The sequence below is a fragment of the Bubalus bubalis genome, chromosome 13 (assembly GCF_019923935.1).
Source record: "Bubalus bubalis isolate 160015118507 breed Murrah chromosome 13, NDDB_SH_1, whole genome shotgun sequence".
NCBI classification, from domain to species: domain Eukaryota; kingdom Metazoa; phylum Chordata; class Mammalia; order Artiodactyla; family Bovidae; genus Bubalus; species Bubalus bubalis.
Genome location: NC_059169.1, coordinates 34,398,913 through 34,419,762, shown reverse-complemented (window position 1 = coordinate 34,419,762; position 20,850 = coordinate 34,398,913). Strand labels below are relative to the sequence as shown.

The 20,850-nt window shown below is 40.5% G+C and overlaps 1 long non-coding RNA gene across 1 annotated transcript in view; it reads left to right on the top strand.

Moving 5' to 3' along the window:
• The window catches only part of LOC102409495, a 28,050-nt gene extending 15,754 nt beyond the window's left edge, over positions 1 to 12,296 (top strand). Inside the window, exons 2-3 of the long non-coding RNA XR_006544033.2 lie at positions 1,566 to 1,649; positions 12,031 to 12,296. This is a non-coding gene — a long non-coding RNA (uncharacterized LOC102409495). The remainder of the gene's footprint in view (positions 1 to 1,565; positions 1,650 to 12,030) is intronic.
• Positions 12,297 to 20,850: the final 8,554 nt, after the last annotated feature.

Sequence of the window (20,850 nt, the reverse complement as noted above, 5' to 3'; positions counted from 1 at the left end):
CTGTTCAGGAAGCAGTTTGAGCCCTTCAAGTGGACAGGCCTCAGTGACTTTTCTTGCACTCTGGCTGCCACAAGCGACTCATTCAAAAATAACCTTCAAGTAATAAATCAAACTTGTTTCCTGAACTATACAAGGAACAGCTGGTTATTTTTCCTCACTTTTTTTTTTTTTTCTCAAAGACGAAAAAAAAAAAAAGAGATTTTTTACTACAGGAAATCAAGCATGTCAAAATTTGGCAAAGCAATTTGGATGATTTAACAGCTAAACACTTCTCTTTTTAATGTTATGCTTTCATCGGCCTTTTTTTATTTCGGCTTTCCCTTTTTGCATTCTGTGTGCTGTCGTGGGTCCCTTATCTCTGCTTTCCTCCTTCGTGAAAGGAAAACGAGTTTAGTGTTTTGTCCTTAGGAGATCTTTGGTGTAATTTCTAACATAGTGGTGAAGATGCTCCACTTCTTACACAGCTAAAATTTGTTTTGTTCTGCAGGAAAAGTTTGGCTTTAGACCTATGGTTCCACGTCTCTTTTTCTCCAGAGATCCATTTATTTTGGAGTTCTGATGACAAGGCAGTTTTTCTCCAGTCTGCTGATTTAGGAACCCTGAGCTAGTACATATGTCACAACTGAAGTAGTCTGGTGTCTAAGAAAGTACATTTTGAGCTCTTTGGTCTTTTTGCGTCTCTCTTTGTGCCTATTTTTGTGTTTCCTCTGTGTGTGTCTTTTTCTCCTTGACTATGTTTGCCCTTCAGATTCTAGAAAAATTGGCTAATCTCTGATTGACCTTAGCAGTAATTAAAAATATAAGTAACATGAAGCAATGGCCTTCTGTGATGATTCCTGTTTACCTTTCTTTTACAGATCCTTGGTATTTCCAATAGAAATCCATTTTAAGTGAAAATATTTTAATGATCTTATGAGTGTGTACCTTAGAGGTCAGCTTTTCACGACTTGTGGACTTTGAGAATTAAAAAAGAAGTGTATTTGAGAAACTGTCAGATTTTAGTGCACTAGGTCTATTTCAATCTATTTAACTTAACAGTCAGGATTAGATATTAAGATTATGTAAAACATCTCTTTTATAGGATATTTTGACCACTCTACAATAAATGAAAAAACATTATAATATAGCATTAAGTGAGAAATTATAAATTATACTTAGGGATTTTGACCTTTATGTATAATAAATTTATATTTCTTAATTTTGTTGAAGAGATTATTTATTTGTAATAAAACACTTGTAATGAAAGTTATGTTTACAGGAAGATAATAATGAAATTCAATTTGCAGTAGAATTAGGTCATGGTAGGCTTCTTTTGTATTTCTATTCATTTCTTTTTAAATTTCTTTTCCTTTGTATTTCCTTTATTAATGACAATGCTGTAATAGCACAAATAAATCCATCTTTGTGCTGTATAAGTAAACTTGTACACTTTGTAAATATACAGATATCTTGGCTGATACAAGTGTGAGTTTAGCAGTGGGTGTGGTTTCCATCTAAATGATTCTTCCATATATGGCTGATATTCATACTGAACCTGTTTTGATGTAATATTTCTTTACTTTCAGCATTTAGCTTCGAGCATGTGATACGTGACTGGAAGGAATTCCTGCAGAACTGTATTAACATGTTCCAAAGAGCTGAATCCTGAGGTTAGTACCACATCAGAAAATTTGAGAATTTGCACAGTAATTATAGTATGGTTCATAAATGGTCTTATAATTTGCAAGTGAATTACATTATAGATACGATATTTAAAATGATATAAAACACTCAGTTCTGTAGATGAATCTTTTCTTTTTAAGTCACAGCCTTTTGATTCGTTCAGAGATGCTCAGGAATTGCTGAGTTAAGTAGCCTTTGAACCTTCTGGTGTCCTCCTTCAGCCTCACAGCTCCTCCCCTTGGCCCTGTGGACTCTGGTCACAGTAGGGGCGGGCGAGATAGCGAGTGTAGACTGAAAGTGCTCTGTGCAGACTTGCTTTCTGGCCTCCTGTTCAGCTGCCAGTCTCACAGCTTGCCCTGAGAATGGACTTCCTGTGCTGTCATTTACACTCACTATCACACTAAGCGCTCTTTGTCACTCAGCCTTTGAGACAGAAGGGGGCGAGATAACGCATCTAGACCACTCCTGTTGACTTTGTAGATAAAGTCAAGGGCTGGAGTCAAGAACCCAGGGTCTTAGCCTCCTCACTTTGCAACTGCCTTGCCTTGTGACATTGAGCCAGGCTTTGGACCTCCCCATTCCTCACTTTTCCTCTTCTATCCAATGAGAATCAGGGTGGGATGTTCTCTTATTTATCAGGAAGGTGTGGTTGTTGAAGGAATTTCTAAACGCTTGAAGCCCCTAGCAAAAGGAAAACGAAATCAGATAAAATGACCTTTTCTTCTGCTTTTTTTTTTGGGGGGGGGGGGGGGGATGGAAAGGAAGCTGAGTCTGGTTAATTACTCCCTACTCCCAGAAGTAATTCATTCTATAATCTGGTAGATAGGGGATTTTCCTCCTATCCTTGTCAATTTTTACCTCATCCTTATCTTTTGCTCTTTTCATCTTTCTGTCTCTCTCTTCCTCTCTGTTTCTCCCTTTTCCTCTACCCCTGCAATGTTTCTTTCATAGCAATGTGCTATGAGATCAAGGTGTGTAGAAATCAGCAAAGGTGAAAATCATCTCTAAAAGGCTCTGTTCAATGTGGGTGAGCAGAGACACCGAGAAAATAGGAGGGCATCCTGAGCTGACTGGATGGGGAGGGTCAGTAAGGGGATGCTTTTGCAAATATATTGGACTTAGAAAGGTAAGCCTTTAGAGACAGTTACCAGATGTCAATGGCACCCCACTCCAGTACTCTTGCCTGGAAAATTCCATGGACAGAGGAGCCTGGTGGGCTGCAGTCCATGGGGTTGCTAAGAGTTGGACATGACTGAGCGACTTCACTTTCACTTTTCACTTTCATGCATTGGAGAAGGAAATGGCAACCCACTCCAGTGTTCTTGCCTGGAGAATACCAGGGATGGGAAGCCTGGTGGGCTGCTATCTATGGGGTCTCACAGAGTCGGACACGACTGAAGCGACTTAGCAGCAGCAGCACCAGCTGGCAAAATGGGTCTCTGGGCCCTGGGACCACTTATTTAGAGGTTGTCTCAAAGAGATGGGATTGGAAAGGGTTGGAACCTATAGTGAAATTCAAGGATTCTCTCAATGGGATAAGATGGAGGGCCTGTTCTGACCACAGCCATGGCTTCATCCTTTTCCCTTTTCAGTAAATTGTACAACTGCGTAAAGTGTAGCTTTAAGACAGAAGTGATTTCATCTCCTACTTCAAATTAGAGTGTGTGAAGTATTATGAATTTTAAAGCATGCATTTTAATACATTTTACTTGGTTCAGCGGGTAAAGAATTCGCCTGCAGTGTAAGAGACACAGGAGACACGGGTTTGATCCCTGGGCCAGGAAGATCTCCTGGAGAAGGAAATGGCAACTCACTTCAGGTTTCTTGCCTGGGAAATTCCATGGACAGAGGAGTCTAGAGGGCTATGGGTCCAGTCCAATGGGTCCAGTCAAATAGGTTGCAAAGGATCGGACATGACAGTGTGACTAAGCATGCACTTTTTAAAAACCTTTAGTGGTTGAGTTTTATTGCTATTGTTTTCATTTTATTCTGCGAAGAGCTTGGTTATATAAATTACAAGCCAGACATTAATTCACTTGGCATTCCTCATGGCCTTTTAAGAAGGGTACTGTATAATCTGGCTTGCTTATTGGATTTTCCACATCTACACATCGATTCATATGTATTTTGATTTTTTTCACTCAAAGGGCAGCAATATCATTTTGGTGGTGTATGTTTTTGATCTATGTACATACATGGATTTTATATGGCCTGACATTGTGTTTGTTACTTCTTATTGCATCTATTGTATATTCTAAAATATATTATTCTATTTTGCTACCTATAGCTAGGCTTTTTTAGGGTGACTCCCCTCATTAAAAAAAACAAAGACTACTACATGGGGGACATAAATATATATATATATAATGTAGTATATGTACATAAATATATATTTAAAATATAAAAATATATATTTTACTTATTTTAATAAGAAGGATATGAAAAGATATGTATCAATCTGTCTATAATACACAGGATCTGAAGGGAGTGCAGGATCTTATTAACTTTAAAAAAATACATTTATTTATTTTTAATTGGAGGATGATTGCTTTACAATATTGTGTTGGTTTCTGCCATTTATCAACACAAATCAGCCATAGGTATACATATGTCCCCTCCCTCTTGAACTTCCCTCTCACCTCCCACCCCATCTCAGCTCTCTACTTTGTCACACAGCACCAGATTTGAGGTCCCTGAATCATATATCAAAACCCCACTGGTTATCTCTTTTACACAGGGTAATGATTATGTTTCAATAAGGAACTTATTAACTTGCTAAACTTTTTTTCTGCTGTTTCACTTTGTACAACAAATATGTGTTGCTTTTAAAAAATTATTGTATTACTTTCTTAAAACATTAATGAAAAAAGTTTCACTACTGATTTAATATAAACACTTAAAGACAAAATTTAGTAGTCACTGATAATATTTATGTTTTACAAGGTTTTTGCCAATCTTGTTAAAATGTCTAAAAATCTGCCAGAGTCTCTTTTGTTTTTAGAGCACACACATACACAAGGCAATGGTTGGTGCTCCCTCTGCTGGTTTCCCTGTAAGAATTAGCGAGCCAACTTGGGAGAGTTAAAAAGATAACAATGAAAACTATGTTGATTCTTTGATCTTTAAGCACCCTTTCCACATATGAGCTTTATCCTAGATTGGCAGCAAGTGTTAAAGCAGTTTGTGAAAATGGGTTCTTTCCTGATATTTAACAGTGATACTGAAGTTGGGCTAGATAATTCAATTTCTCCTTTTTCATATCATATAGTAAGATCTAAAACACAATTATTCCTAATTTATTGGGACTTTTTGAGTGGGGATTAATTTTATACAACTAACTCTAGTAGTCAGTTGATGGAACATCTTTACATTAGTAAGCAAAAGTGATGGGAGAATCGCCGTCCCTGGGATTCTCCAGGCAAGAACACTGGAGTGGGTTGCCATTTCCTTCTCCAATGCATGAAAGTGAAAAGTGAAAGTGAAGTTGCTTAGTCCCTCAGTGACCCCATGGATGGCAGCCTTCCAGGCTCCTCCATCCATGGGATTTTCCAGGCGAGAGTACTGGAGTGGGATGCCATTGCCTTCTCCGTTGCTGTGTGCAGGCTTACTCTATTTGTGGCAAGCGGGGTTTCCTCTCAAGCTGGGGTGTGTAGGCCTTTCACTGTGGCAGTTTCTCTTGTTGTGGAGCACAGGCTCAACCTAGATGCATGGGCTTCAGTGGTTGCGGCTCACTGGCTCTAGAGAGTGGGCTCAGTAGCTGTGGCACGCCAGCTTACCCGTGGCATGTGAGATCTTCCTGGACCAGGGATCGAACCCAACTCTCCTGCATTAGCAGGTAGATTCTTATCCGCTGTACCACCAGGGAAGTCCATGAGCCATTTTAAAAATTAAATACCTTGTTACATCATTACTGTAATTATAAATTCTTATATAAAAGATATTTGAAATTTTCTTAGTTTAGTTAATATCGATATCTAAACTATAAGATTCTTAGAATTCATTGAATTCATCAGTTTTTTTTCCGGGGCGGGGGGGATCCTGACTTTCATGAATCAGAATATGTTGAATTATATATACTATTCATTTATCAAATATAAGGCAATGGCAACCCACTCCAGTACTCTTGCCTGGAAAATCCCATGGATGGAGAAGCCTGGTAGGCTGCAGTCCATGAAGTCGCTAAGAGTCGGACATGACTGAGCGACTTCACTTTCACTTTTCACTTTCATGCATTGGAGGAGGAAATGGCAACCCACGCCAGTGTTCTTGCCTGGAGAATCCCAGGGACGGCGGGGCCTGGTGGGCTGCCGTCTATGGGGTCGCATAGAGCTGGACATGACTGAAGCAACTTAGCAGCAGCAGCAGCAGTATTAAATCATTCCTAAATCTTTTATTGTATTCTGTATTATATATATAATATGGTATTCTGTGTCTTAAAGGGGTTTAATGTGAAGATTCTGTCGGTACATATTCAACTCTTTTTACTAGCTTTTGCCTTTAGGTAGATGTTGGCATAGTATTAACTGATAGAATATATGAAACTGTTTCCCTTAGGGACATAGGCATTTAATAGGGAGCTCTGGTGAATCTATGAACTTTCAAAGGAAACATTTTTAATGGAAGGTTTCAGGGAGAGGGCTTTTGTAGGAGAATAAAGTAGACTGGAGAAGGGTCACCTCTGGACAGGCCCATGGGAAAGAAATGGAGAATTTAGAGAACTCCAAGCAATAGACAGAAGAGCCTGGCAGTCTGTAGTTCATGGAGTCCCAAAGATTTGGACACTACTGAGTGACTTTCACTTTTTCAAGCAATAGGCAATAAAGAATGTGGGAGGTGCTATTTATCGGGGAAGAACAGGAGTTGCATTTCCTTATAAGAGAACTGTTTTCCTTAAAAAAAAAAAAACAAAAACTTTTTATATTATATTGGAGTGTAGCCATTTAACAATGCTGTGATAGTTTTAGGTGGACAGCAAAGGGGACCTGCCGTACATATATATGTACCCATTCTCCCCCAAACTCCCCTCCCATCCTTGCTGCCACATAGCTTTGAAAAGAGTTCCCTGTGCTATACAGTAGGACTTTGTTGGTTATCCATTTTAAATATAGCAGTGTGTATTGCTCTCCTTTTAAAAAAGTCATTCCCTTTGTGAAGGGTGCTCAGGGAATGGTAAAGGAGAAAGGAAATAATAGGGTAGAAAACCAGGTCTCATAAATCAACTTTACCCATCACTGGATGAGCCATATACCACAGTCAGATCAGTCCAACAGCATGGAGAACACAAGGTAGAGATTTAGGCAAGTGACAATGTTGGCAACAGGAAGTTTCATGTAGCTGAGATCAGCCACAGCTACTGGAGTTTAGGCCTGGGAATTCTGGGCTCTGGAAAGAGTGGGGAGGTTGATGAGTATTGGGGGTCTGGTCATACTGATGGCATCCGCATACATACTGTAGGACCCCAGTGCTGGAGAACCTGGAGTACCGGGCAGTGCATCATAGCAAAGACGAGACTCAGTTCCTGCTGCTGGACTCAGTTCAGGAGGATTCTTGGCAGGATCCCTGTTCTGGATCATGGGCTGTGAGCAGTTAGGGTCAAGGCTGATTTGATACTGACCCCAGTGTACTAGCAACTTCCTACATCCTGAGTCTGGAGAGGGTTTGTATATGAGTGCATGTTCAGTTAAGACCTACAAGCCACACAGATGATGGCCCAAATCTGGAATTTTAGGAGATGTTATTGGATGGGAGGTTATGTCCCTTGCATCTCAAACCATGATATGTGGGCTAATGCACACTTAGCCTACTTAAAAAGTCACTGTGCATTAGAGGTTAGAGATTAAAGAAAGAACACCCCTGCTTTGAATTTTTTAAACAGCTTTATTGAGGTATAAGGGGCTTCCCTGGTGGCTCAGTGGGAAAGAATCCACCTGCAATGCAGGAAACATAGGAGACTCAGGTTTGTTCCAGACCTGGGTTTGATCCCTGGGTAGGGAAGATCCCCTGGAAGAGAGCATGGCAATCCACTGCAGTGTTCTAGCCTGGAGAATTCCATGGACAGAGGAGCTTGGCAGGCTATAGTCCATGGGGTCACAAAGAGTTGGACACAACTGAAGCGATTTAACATGCATTTATGTATTGAGGTATAAATTCAGATACTATACAATCCACCCTTTTAAAGTGTACAGTTAAATGAGTTTGAGTATATTACATAACTTCTTTGAATTGTGGAATAATACATACAATATAAAATTTGTGATTTTCACCATTTCTTATCACAATAGTAAAAGATGTTTATCAGTTTTCACAGTAAATAGACAAAAAAGAAAAGATAATTACAGTTGCAAGCTATAATGGAAACATGATTAACCTAACAATATAAAATAATTACACACAATTTGGGGGATTAAGTAGAATGATGTGGTAAGTGGAAGTGCATACATGCATATGTTTTCATCCACTCAGCCAGTCTATGTCTTATGGTTGATGCATTTAATCTATTTACATTTAAGATAATTATCCATATGTATGATCCTGTTGTGGAGAAGGGAATGTCAACACATTCCAGTATTCTTGCCTAGAGAATTCCATGGACAGAGGATCCTGGCTGGCTACAGTGCATGGGGTCACGAAGAGTCAAACACCATTAAACAACTAACACTCTGTCTCTCTCTCTCCCCCTGCCACCCCCATTGGGACTTCCTAGAAGGCACTAGTGGTAAAGAGCCTGGCTGCCAATGCAGGAGACTTAAGAGATGCAGGTTCGATCTCTGGGTAGGGCAGATCCCCTGGAGGAGGGCATGGCAACCCATTCCAGTATTCTTGTCAGGAGAATCCCATGGACAGAGGAGTTTGGTGGACTACAGTCTATAAGGTCGCACAGGGTTGGACATGACTGAAGTGACTTAGCATGTATGCACGCATGATCCTATTGCCAGTTTCTAATTATTTTGGCTTTATTTTGTGTAGGTCTTTTCCTTCTCTTGTGTTTCCTGTCTAGAGAAGTTCCTTTAGCATTTGTTGTAAAGCTGTTTTGGTGGTTTTGAATTCTTTTTACTTTTGCTTGTCTGAAAAGCTTTTGATTTCTCCATCAAATATATTTATCATTAGTCCCACATAATTGTTCTCTAATTTTTTATGTATTTATTTTTAGTTCTGTCTCTTCAGGTGATATATTTTAAATTTCTTATATGCAGGACTGTTTTTTCAGATCTTTTGCATTACCCTAAGAACTTTAACTTGATTTTACCCAGATTATTCTAAATGACAGAGATGTTAGGGCTTTGTTTGTTTGTTTTTTCCAATATGCTCTATAGAGCAAATCCCCTGAATTTCTACATGAGAGTGTGGGAGGGAAAGGTGCTTTGATTTTACATACTTGGGTTTTGTATGGTATTTCCCTTGAAGAATGAATTGCCCTGAAAAATTTCAAAAACTATGAGTGTGTTTTGCTGATGATAATAAACTCAGTATTTAGAAGCAACTGAATGTAGAAAACTTTTCATTGAAAGTCTGCTGCTGCTGCTGCTGCTAAGTTGCTTCAGTCGTGTCTGACTCTGTGTGACCCCATAGACGGCAGCCCGCCAGGCTCCTCCGTCCATGGGATTCTCCAGGCAAGGACACTGGAGTGGGTTGCCATTTCCTTCTCCACATTGAAAGTCTAAATTAGATTATTTATGAATTGATTTCTTTATGAATATATACTTTATGTATTACTAGTCCTATATGAATTCCTATATGAATCAACTTAAAATTATATGTGTTTCTTTTTGTTTTGTTCACGATAGTGGTTTTAAAAGCCATGGTTTTTACTGTTAGAAGAACTTTTAGTCCAAGAGTACTCACGTGTTCATAAACCTTATAGTCCAGGAAAAGCAGTCTGGAAAGAGAAAACTTGCTTTATACCCCAGGAGTTCCCCAGCAAATAGATATGTACTTAAATGGAAGTGCATTTTTTCCACCCTTGGACTGACCACATAAAATTTGGCACAGCCAAGGCATTGATCTAAACGAAGCTAGGATGCATATAAGAGCTGGTAGATTTATTTCAGGTCCTTTTTAGCCAAAGCTACTTTGTTGCTTTATTTATCTTATCAGAATCTTCTTTGCCTTTCATTCTCTTCTGATCAGAGAGGTAGACTTCTTTAGACCTACCTTCTCTGTTAACAGTAGCCATTAGTCACATGTGGCTGAAATGTCCTGAATACTTGCTAGATTTCAATGACTTAGTATGGAAAAAAAAAAAAAGATGGTGAACTAGCTCATTTGCATATTTTTGTATTATACATTGAAATGACAACAGTGGTTAAATAAACATTATTGAAATTAATTTCATTAATTTCTGTTTCTTTTTAACCACTGAAAAATGTTAATTTACATATATGGCTCACATTCTGTTGAAGGAAACTCCTGTAGACCAATAGTTCTTAAACTTTTTTGAATAATGATGCATTTCTTTGACACTCTGATAAAAGCTCAATAGATCATAGAGAGATAGATACTGTCAATTCTGTTACAGCCAACAGATGTGTTCCTAAGACCCGCCTTACTGTGCAAAATCATGCAAAAGAAGCTATAGGGCTGGCACTGGAGTAGACTTTCAACAATTTCCTGAGTGACATGTGAAGAAACACAATAAACATGGTAGCCTGGTTCTGTCCATGGCAAATGGATAAGAAATACGCCAGTATTACGATAAATATGGTGCTTGACCCTGAAAATGTCTCAGTTGTCTGTGGGGGTGGAGCTCTACAACTGCCCACCTCCAATGCTTGCCTTGTTCCCCTGGCCGCCACTCTGTGTGTCAGAGGAAGAGAACTTGTTAGAAAAGTAGAAAAAGACCGAGAGAAAGAGAAAGAGAAAAATAACAGAGGACAGGAAAAACACAAAATAGGCTGAGAGGAAAGAAGGGGGAAAAATGAAAGAGAAGGGAGGGCATGAGGCTGATTGCCAGTCAGCGGGGTTGCGGCTTGTGATTGGGAGGTTACCTGAACTCAGATGGAATGTTGGAAGAGCACAAGGAGAAAGTTGGGAAGTGAAAGTGAAAGTTGCTCAGTCGTGTCGGACTCTTTACGACCCCATACAGTCCATGGAATTCTCCAGGCCAGAATATTGGAGTGGGTAGCCGTTCCCTTCTCCAGGGGATCTTCTCAACCCAGGGGTGGAACCCAGGTCTCCCGCATTGCAGGCGAATTCTTTACCAGCTGATATATCAGGGAAGCCGGGAGAGAGTTGGAACAGTAAGTTAAACAGCAAAGGTAGAGCTCATTGTTCTTAAGAGGTGTGCGCATATGTGCATTTTGTTGACTTGTGCAAAGCTCAGTTCAGCTAGGTGCAGTTTTCTGTGTTGGCCTGGAGATGAAATTGGCACAAATACAAAATTAGCGTTGTGCTACAGCCTTCGCTAATTTGTCAGTCACGTCGGAACAAATTCACGTTTTCAAAATAAGCGTCCTAGCAGAACTGATTGTAGAAACATACACCAGGATAGATTGTGACACACAGCTCATGTTTGCAACCTGCAGACTGGAGGAGTGTCAGGGCATGTCAGGCATGAGGAAGCAAAGGTGAAATGCCCGCAATAGGTTTTTTCAAGGTGTTATAGTACCTTACATAGTTATAAGGGATTATAAGAAGGGGAGAGTATTGAGCAATTTGTGGAGACCCCAGTGGAATGTAGAGAGTGAATGCATTTATGGGGTTGGATTCCTGAGGGTAGAAGACGTTGAATTTGAGGAGCAGAGAAGGTAGATTCCCATTGGATACCAACTGAGAATGATGTATTTACACAGCCTTTCTAATCTATGACAGAATTGTCCAGGAAAATCTATTTGCAAATAGAACTCTCAGGGACAAGAAATGAATGCTTGGTGAGAGGAAAATTCTAAGAGTTAGTAGGAAAAGAGAGCAGATATTGTCTTAATAGTCTGCTTCTATTTATCCTGGGCTTTAGTTACAATCCACAGAACTTGGTTCCTGTGACTTTACAGAAACAGGTCTAAGAATCTGTCAAGGGAAAGTGAACTGAGATCTTCAAGTCACTAGGAGTAGTGAAGTAACTTTGAAAATTAAATCAAACCATTGAAGTAGTTGCCCATTAAACATGATAATACTGATGATGGTGATGATGATGACAATAAGCTAGTATTCATTGGGCTTTAAGTGTAGCTGGGGACCTACTATATGTTTCATGTGGATGATTTTATTTACTGCTCATATTTAAAAAAATCTTTTTTAAAAATTTATTTTTTAATTGAAGTATAATTGCTTTACAGAATTTTGTTTGTTTCTGCCAAACATCAATGAATTGATGAATTACTCATAACATTTTGAGAAAGGATTTTTAACTTTCTTATCTCTCTCTTTTTACAGATAGAAGTAATTATGCCAACATCACACTGGTAGCAAGTAGCTGAGTTGGAGGAGCTTGAAGGCAGGCAGTCTAAACCCAGTGTTTGCATGGAAGACTCTGGTTTTATTAGTGATCTTGCTGGGGACTTTCCTTTTCTACTGTTGTATATTCTTGTTGTTCAGTTGCTAAGTTGTGTCTGACTCTGCGACCCCATGAACTGCGGTATACCAGGTCTCCTCGTCCTTCACTATCTCCAGAGTTTGCTCAAACTCATGTTCATTCGGTCAGTGATGCCATCCAACCAGTTCATTCTCTGTTGCCCCCTTCCTCTTTCCAGCATCAGGGTCTTTTCCAAAGAGTCAGCTCTTTGCATCAGGTGGTCAAAGTATGGGAGCTCAACTTAAGCATCAATTCTTCCAATGATGTTTGGGGTTGATTTCCTTTAGGATTGTCTGGTTTGATCTCCTTACTGTCTGAGGGACTCTGGTACTGTTTAAATTTGTGTAATGAAATGCTATTACTTAGATTATTTTTAAAATGGAAGGAAAATACACATATATGGGTTTAAAAAAGGAAGCATAGAAAAAAGAAATAAAAACAATTTTAAAAACTGAAATCAAGTTTAAAATTCACATCCAACATACTATAATACATATATTTGGGTAGCATGACTTGAAAATGTTACTTGATACACATGTGCCGGGGGTTTTCCATTCATGTATAGGCTCCTTGGGGAGTTTCCATTGCTACTGGATGTATATAGGATTGCCAACTGTAAATCATAGTAACGATGGGTGATAGAATCAATTTTAAATTGCTGTTCAGTTTTATCCAAGGCATATTTAACATTTGGCTTTAAATGTTAACAAATGTCATTCATTATTTTTCAGAAATAGGTAGAATTAATCATTTTTCGCAGGTTCAGTTAAATTTTCTTGTGTGATGATGCAGGGATAGTATGCTATACAGAAAGCAACATATTATTGTAAAAGCCTAAGCTGCACATTCATTAAAATTATTTTCCATTTGCTTATTTTTGCTCTAGATTCTAATTTATAAGAAGGGTATAGTAAGGCATTTTATATTTAAGCTAAATCTATTTTTAAATGAAATTTTTTTTTCTGTAAGTAACAATGGGTACCACCAGATTTTATTCTCTCTGCTTTTGATGAGAATACGATCTGTTTTCTCTATTGTCTTTTCAGATACTTGGTTCTTGTTAGTGGATTAGAAATGACACATTTTAGAAAGGAAAATAGGGACTTCCTTAGTGGTCTTGGACTGCAGGGACATGGGTTTGATCCCTGGTCAAGGGAACTCACATCCCACGTGCCACCAGGCTCCTCTGCCCATGGGACTTCCCCAGACAAGAATACTGGAGAGGGTTGCCATTCCCTTCTCCAGGGGATCTTCCTGACCCAGGGATCAAACCTAGGTCTCCTGCACTGCAGGCAGATTCTTTACCCTTACGTGTATTTGTGTGTTAGTCGCTCAGTTGTGTCTGACTCTGTGACCCCATGGACACAAAATACCTTTAAATTTGTGCAATGAAATGCTATTACTTAGGTTATTTAACTTAACTAAATGCTATTTACTTAGGTTATAGCCTGCCAGGATCCTCTGTCAATGGAATTTTCCAGGCGAAGATACTGGAATGGGTTGCCATTTCCTTCTCCAGGGTATCTTCCCGACCTAGGGATTGAACTCAAGTCTCCTGTATTGCAGAGCCCTTGACAAGCAATTAAAGATCTTTGACTTTGTTTAATGGCTAAAGTATTATTATTTTTGTCTTATTTGTTTTCTTTTCTTTCTGCATGTTTCCCCCCCTTCTCTGATTAAATTTAATATACAGGACTCAGGGAAGTCCTAGGAGGCTAAAGTTTCTCTACGGACAATGGGCAGGTGGAGTACATGGTGGGGAGTGGGGAGTTGGTTCTGGGAAGGCCCCATAGGGTCCTGCTCAGTTACAGTAGAAGACCATCCCCTACCCCTTTTAATCCCTACTTTCAGATGTTCCATGATTTGGGAGATGTCATTTTGTCCATTCACATTTTTTTTTTTTTTCTGTTTTCTGTTGTGTGGAAGGAAATAAGCATACACATTTGAGGATGAGATTTTTCTAAAGAACTCTTTTTTTTTTTTTAGAATTGCAGTAGGAGCATATTTTCTCCTATTATTGGATAAATACCTAGTGAGCTGAGCTTTCCTGGTAGCTCAGCTGGTAAAGAATCCACCTGCAATGCAGGAAACCCTGGTTCAATTCCTGGGTGGGGAAGATTCCCTGAAGAAGGGATAGGCTACCCACTCCAGGATTCTTGGGCTTTCCTAGTGGCTCAGATGGTAAAGTATTTACCTGCAATGTGGGAGACCTGGGTTTGATCCCTGGATTGGGAAGATCCCTTGGAGAGGGCATGTCAACCCACTCCAGTATTCTTGCCTGGAAAATCCACATGGACAGAGGAGCCTTGTGAGTTCAGTCCATGGGATCTTGAAGAGTCGGACTTGACTGAGTGACTAAGCACAACACACATCTGCTGAGGTGCTCTCTCTCTCTCTCTCCCTCCAATTCCTCTTCTGACTTCCCTGGAGAAGAACCATGTACTTAAGACTAACTTTGCTCTCTTGCATCACCTTACCTGGCTCACCCAAACATCTTGGCTGCACTTCCCAGAGAGATGGAATGTCTGGGGCTGCTGGTGGGGGTCTGGGGGCTGCTGTCAGGGGTAGCTGCTCTGCTCTCTAGCACTGGTCACCACATAGCTCTCCTATGACTTCTCAAGTGATGTAACTGAGCAGATCCTGCCAGCAGTCCTGGCCAGGGGCCAAAGGGGAGAGAGGAGGGTGGGGAGAGTCTCATTCACCAGCTAGAGATACCTTCATGTACTGTGGGCCTGAAGAGAATTTAGTTCATTCCCTAGTAAGGTGGAGGAAAAACAAGAATGATGGGTGGGGCTGATTTTTTAATAAAGGAATATGCTTTTTTAATAAAGTCATATCTTACGGTAGCTCACTTGGTGAAGAATCTGCCTGTAGTACAGAAGACCCAGGTTTGATCCCTGGGTCCAGAAGATCCCCCAGAGAAAGGAATGGCTACCCATTCTAGTATTCTTGCCTGGAGAATTCCATGGACAGAGGAGCCTGGCAGTCCAGGAGGTTGCGAGAACCGGACACGACTTAGCAACTAACCACCATCATGCTTTTCTTAAAACTATGATACTGATAATTAATAAAGGTTTCAGTCCTAGTGCAACAAAGTTGATGCCCATGCATTTGTGGTATCAGGAAAGTAGACCCAGGCCGGCAGTTTCCCTTTGAGTCTGGGAAAAAGCATTTCTCTTGGGTTGAGCTCTCTTTCCAGGCTTGATTATGAATGGAAGCATTTCTTGGCTACCCTGGCAATATCCACTGAGCTTGTCCAGGGGACCAGGAACATGGTGTACGATGGAACTCTTCCCTTGACTAAGGAGAGCAAGCTGCTGATGGCATTGAGGGCTGATTTTCCTCTCTGACCTCTGTTCCTCATCTCCCTCCTGCCCTCTCTGCCTCTCCCACAGGCTCCAGTACAAGCTTACACTTAGTAGAAGTGCCCCAGGTCAGGGGCAGGCAGAGAGCAACACACTTGTGCTTGGCAAAGTGAAGGCCTACAAATTCCAGCAAGTGTGCTTACAAGTCAACTCTCGTCCCTGTAACAGTTGGCTGGGGAGGAGACTGAGATTTCTACCTTCTTCATTATCTAAGTAATTTGCCCTATCTATCTTTTGGAAACAGACTTTAAGCATGTAGTAACGACTCTAGATCATTCTTACACCACCCCAGAGAATTGGAACAGAAGGATGAGGGGGAAATGACTTTCCAGTTCAACTTCTGTGTTCTTTGCTGCTGCTGCTGCTGCTGCTGCTAAGTCGCTTCAGTTGTGTCTGATTCTGTGCGACCCCATAGACGGCAGGCCACCAGGCTCCCCTGTCCCTGGGATTCTCCAGTCAAGAACACTGGAGTGCGTTGCCATTTCCTTCTCCAATTCATGAAAGGGAAAAGTGAAAGTGAAGTCACTCAGTCGTGTCCAACTCTTAGTGACCCCACGGACTGTAGCCTACTAGGCTCCTCTGCCCATGGGATTTTCCAGGCAAGAGTACTGGAGTGGGTTGCCATTGCCTTCTCCTTCTATGTGCTTTAGAGAACATCAAAAGCCAATGTGCTAATTTAAAGGCATCAGTCATATCAAGATAGGTAATATAGAAGAAGAGGGCTTCCCCAGTGGCTCAGCGATAGTCTGCTAGCAGTGCAGGAGCCACAGGAAATGTGGATTCAGTCCCTTGGTGGGGAAGATCTCCTGGAGAAGGAAATGACAATCCACTCCAATATTCCTGCCTGGAGAATGCTGTGGACAGAGGAGGCTGGAGGGCTACAGTCCATAGAATAGCAAAGAGTTTGCCATGACTGAAGCAACTTAGCAAACACACATGCAATGTAGAAGAAGTCAGTGAGTCTTGGGGTACTTATTAAATATTTCATCCTACATCTTAACTGTTAAATAAAGCACACAGATGAAGCAGAAGAATGAGTTTCTGAGTCTCAGTGTTGTGGAAGATGCAGTTGGTAGCAGACCCTCTGGTATGTGGGTTTTTTTAGGGTAGTGTAAGATAAAACTTAATTTTTCTGCTCTACTCTCAATACTTCTGACACCACCAGTGATATGGATTTTTCCCACCCCAAGTAATTCTCCAATTCTCAGTGCACACTGACTTAGTGGCCTGTAATCTCAGTGGACACTGACTGAATGTCTTATAAATTTAACTTTTGATTCTGACACTATCTACCTGTCAGATCATGCAGGTCAAGGGCTCAATTCCACAGAACTACCTCCACCCCAGATGTCAACCGCCAAGCCCAGATTACCACCTATACTTCTGACCAAATGCCACCTATACTTCTGATGATTTGCTAGAATAGTTCACAGAGCCCAGGGAAGTTTTCCCTTACATTTGATGGTTTACTTTAAAAGGATGCAACTCAGAAAGCAACTGTATGGGAGAAGTGCATAGGACTAGGTGTGAGGCAAAGGGGTGTGGAGCTTCCATGCCCACTTAGGGTGTGCCACCTTTCCAGCACCTTCATCTACTCACTCATCTAGAAGCTATTAAATCTTGCTGTTCCTGAGGTTTTATAGAGCTTAGTCTCCAGCCTGCCACACCCCCAGCTTTGGGGTAGAAAGCTGAGTTTTCCCAGACTGGGAGGGTGCCGATCATATCAGCTTATTGTCCACATCTCTGTCGTGTGTACTTTATATCCCTATCTTCAGTCCCACACATTGAAGTGTTTTTCTGTACCTAAATAAAGTATTTGAAGACCTAATAGAAAGGAGACTGATTTGGTCATTTAGAAAGCTCTGTAGAAATCACATCTCAAGCCTAGAAAAGGTGAATTGCATTGTTCAACCACGACCTCAAAAAAAAAACCCATCCTACATGAGTGGCTAGGAGGTCCAACACTCCCCTAACGTGGGAAATGAATTAGTTTGCTAGTTCTGCTATTGCAAAATACCATGGAATAGGTGGCTTACGGGAGACGGTGAAGGGCAGGGAAGCCTGGCATGCTGCAAGTCCATGGGGTTGTGAAGAGTCAGACACTATTAGCGACTGAACAACCACGAGGCAGCTTACACAGTTTTTTCTCACATTTCCAGAGGCTGGAAGTCCAAGATCAAAGTGTTAACAAGGTTAATCTCCCCTGAGGCCTCTCTCTTTGCTTTGAGGACAGCCACCTTCTTGCTGTGGTTTCAAGTGATGTTTCTTCCCTGTGTAATACACTCTTACACGTACATGTCCCTGGTGTCTCTCAGTGTGTCCTAATCTCTTCTGATAAGGACTCAAATCATACTGGATTATAGCCCCCACCCCTCCCCTCCTGCCCCCCCCCCCACACACACACACCCTGCCATGGGAAATTAACTCATTTCAACTTAATTGCCTCTCTAAAGGCCTTGTCTCCAAATACAGTCATGTTCTGAGGTACTGGGTCCAGGACTTCATGTGAATTTGAGGAAACACAGTTTAGCCCATAGCAGGAATAATTTCTCTTTGTTCTTCCTTTAGAAGCCCAAGTAATAGTTGACCTGGACCTGGGCTTCTCTTTTGAAAGGCAGAATAGTGCTCATGGAAGGAGCATGGGCTGTGAAGTTAGGCTGTTAACAGTGTGACTCCTGATTTAATCACTTACTCCTTTTTCAGTTTGGACTCTGAGTCAAGTTCAGTTTTCCCATTTGTAAGATCTGTGTTATATCTGCTTGGGGATTAAATGGGATAACCTGTGTGAAGTGCCCAGGGCAACGATGTAGGCAGTAAGCTTAGTTCTATTTCTTCCCCTTTAAAAATAGGTAAAGGTTTCTTTTATTTTCAGTGGAAGACATTCTTTTCTGGCTCCTCTGTTGGGATTCAGTACCTTCAGAATACTATTTTCATATGTGCCATGTGAACCCACTGAGGCTTCTGTGGGTTGGGCTGGGGATTGGTAAGCATTGAGAGCCCTTTATTTTAGGGAATAGTATTCAGTTTGGGAATAGAAAATAAGGCATCAAGGGCTAGTGTTTGCTGACAGTGGACACAAGAGTTTGGTATGGAATTAGGACCCAATTAAATGATTATTGAATAAATAGCAAAGCTAGTCACTAGGCTGGAGCAAGCATTGCTGGGGTTTGAGGAACAGCAACAGCTCACTGGGTTTCAAATAAAACTATATTTGCGGCCACAAGACAACTCTCAACTTGAACCTATTGGTGGATCTAGGACTTAGGCCATATTGCTAAGTAGAACTGCAAGATTTTCACTTGTAACTATAAGCCTTTAGACTTTGTTATCAGGCTTCTCCCAGGTGGCACTAGTGGTAAAGAACCTGCCTGCCAATGCAGGAGACATAAAAGATGAGAATTTGATCCCTGAGTTGGGAAGATCCCCTAGAGGAGACCTTCTAGAGGAGATCCCCTAGAGTAGATCACTGGAGTAGCAACCCACTCCAGTATTCTTGCCTGCAGAATCCCATGGACAGAGGAGCCTGGTGGGCTACAGTCCATGGAGTTGCAAAGTACTGGATATGACTGAAGCAACTTAGCATACATGCACAGAATTTGTCATCAGAGTAAGGCTGGGAGAGGTAGGAGCTGAATAGGGATCTTCTACTTCAGGGCAACTAGTAAGGCATTTTCTGAGCATAATTATTGCTCACAAATTTTGCTCATTTATCTCATCATAGAAATAATAGACTAGACAGTTTATAAGTTATAGTTCATCACCATTTTTTTTTTTTTAATTCAGATCACTTCTCAAAAAGATTTCTGGTGATACTTTTTTTTTTTTTTCTATCATAATACTCAACAGTGGGGCTGCTTGAATAAAGAATAAAGAAGTAGAATTAAAAGAGAAAAACAAAATGAAACAACACAAAAAAGTAGAGAAGTCAAACACACTGTCTGCTGGTAATTTTCCACTACTTAAGAGAAAATGTCACTATTCTCCCAAACAACCCAATCCTTACTCTTATCGCCAATGTACATAATGTGATTGATATTGCATATCTGCTACATAAACATTGCTTTAATATTTTTCATTACTTTTGCCCAAATGACCCTGAGTAAATGTAGCATCTGGCACAAGGTGCTGGAATTGTGGCACTCTTTCAAAGCCAGTGGCTTTGTTGCACAACATGGAACTCGCAGAACCTTGGCATCAGCTGGATTTTTTTTTTTTTTCCTCTTAAATTTCATTGGCGATTTCACCTTTATTATCCATGAAGCTCTATGGCCTAGTAATCAGACACTAAAGGCTAAAGGGAAGCAAACAAACGATATTCTTTTAACTCCTTAATGGGGCAATGATATAAAAAATGTATATGTCACTAGCGTCCAGTAGTTGGTGAAGTATTTTCACACACACATACACACACCATTTTGGGGAGAAATAGGAATTCATTTTGGCAGGAATGAAGCTTACCTTTTAACAAAAGAGGGAAATGTTATACCCTCATTATCTTTATGTAAATGTCCTCATATTCACTGATATTAATGTTTGGAGAGAATTTTAGCACATTTTTAAAACCCTCAGAGTCATAGTCATATTTTTATTCAACAAATCTGCACACTTGTTACTAAGTCAAGCAAATTTCAAAGATGTTTATATTTCTATGGAGCTGAAATACACAGTTTTTTTGTTTTAGTGGAAAATTAAATGGGAGGAAGTGTTTTGATCTCATCCTTTACAGTTTTATTTGAAAATAACTGTTATGTGCAAAAATAAGCAAATGGGACATAATCAAAAGTAGAAATTTTGAACAGCAAAGGAAACCATGAACAGAATGAAAAGACAACCTATGGACTGGGAAACAATTGCAAACAATGGGACCAACAAGGGCTTAATTTCCAAAATATACAAATGGCTTATACAACTCAATAGCAGCAAAAAAAGACAACCCAATAAAAAAAAATGAGCAGAAGACTTAAATAGACATTTCTCCAGAGAAGACATACAGATGACCAATAGGCACATGGAAAGATGCTCAACATTACTAATTATTAGAGAAATGCAAATCAAAACTACACCGAGGTATCATTTCACACTAGTTGGTGGCGTGTGCATGCTCAGTCGTGTCTGACTCTCTTTGACTCTTTGGACTGTAGCCCAAAAGGCTCCTCTGTCCAGGGGATTTTTCAAGCAAGAATATTGGAATGGGTTGCTATTTCATCCTCCAGGAGATCTTTCCCACCCTGGGACTGAACCTGTGTCTCCTGTGTCTACTGCAGGCAGATTCTTTACCTGCTGAGTCATCAGGGAAGTCTCCACACTAGTCAGAAT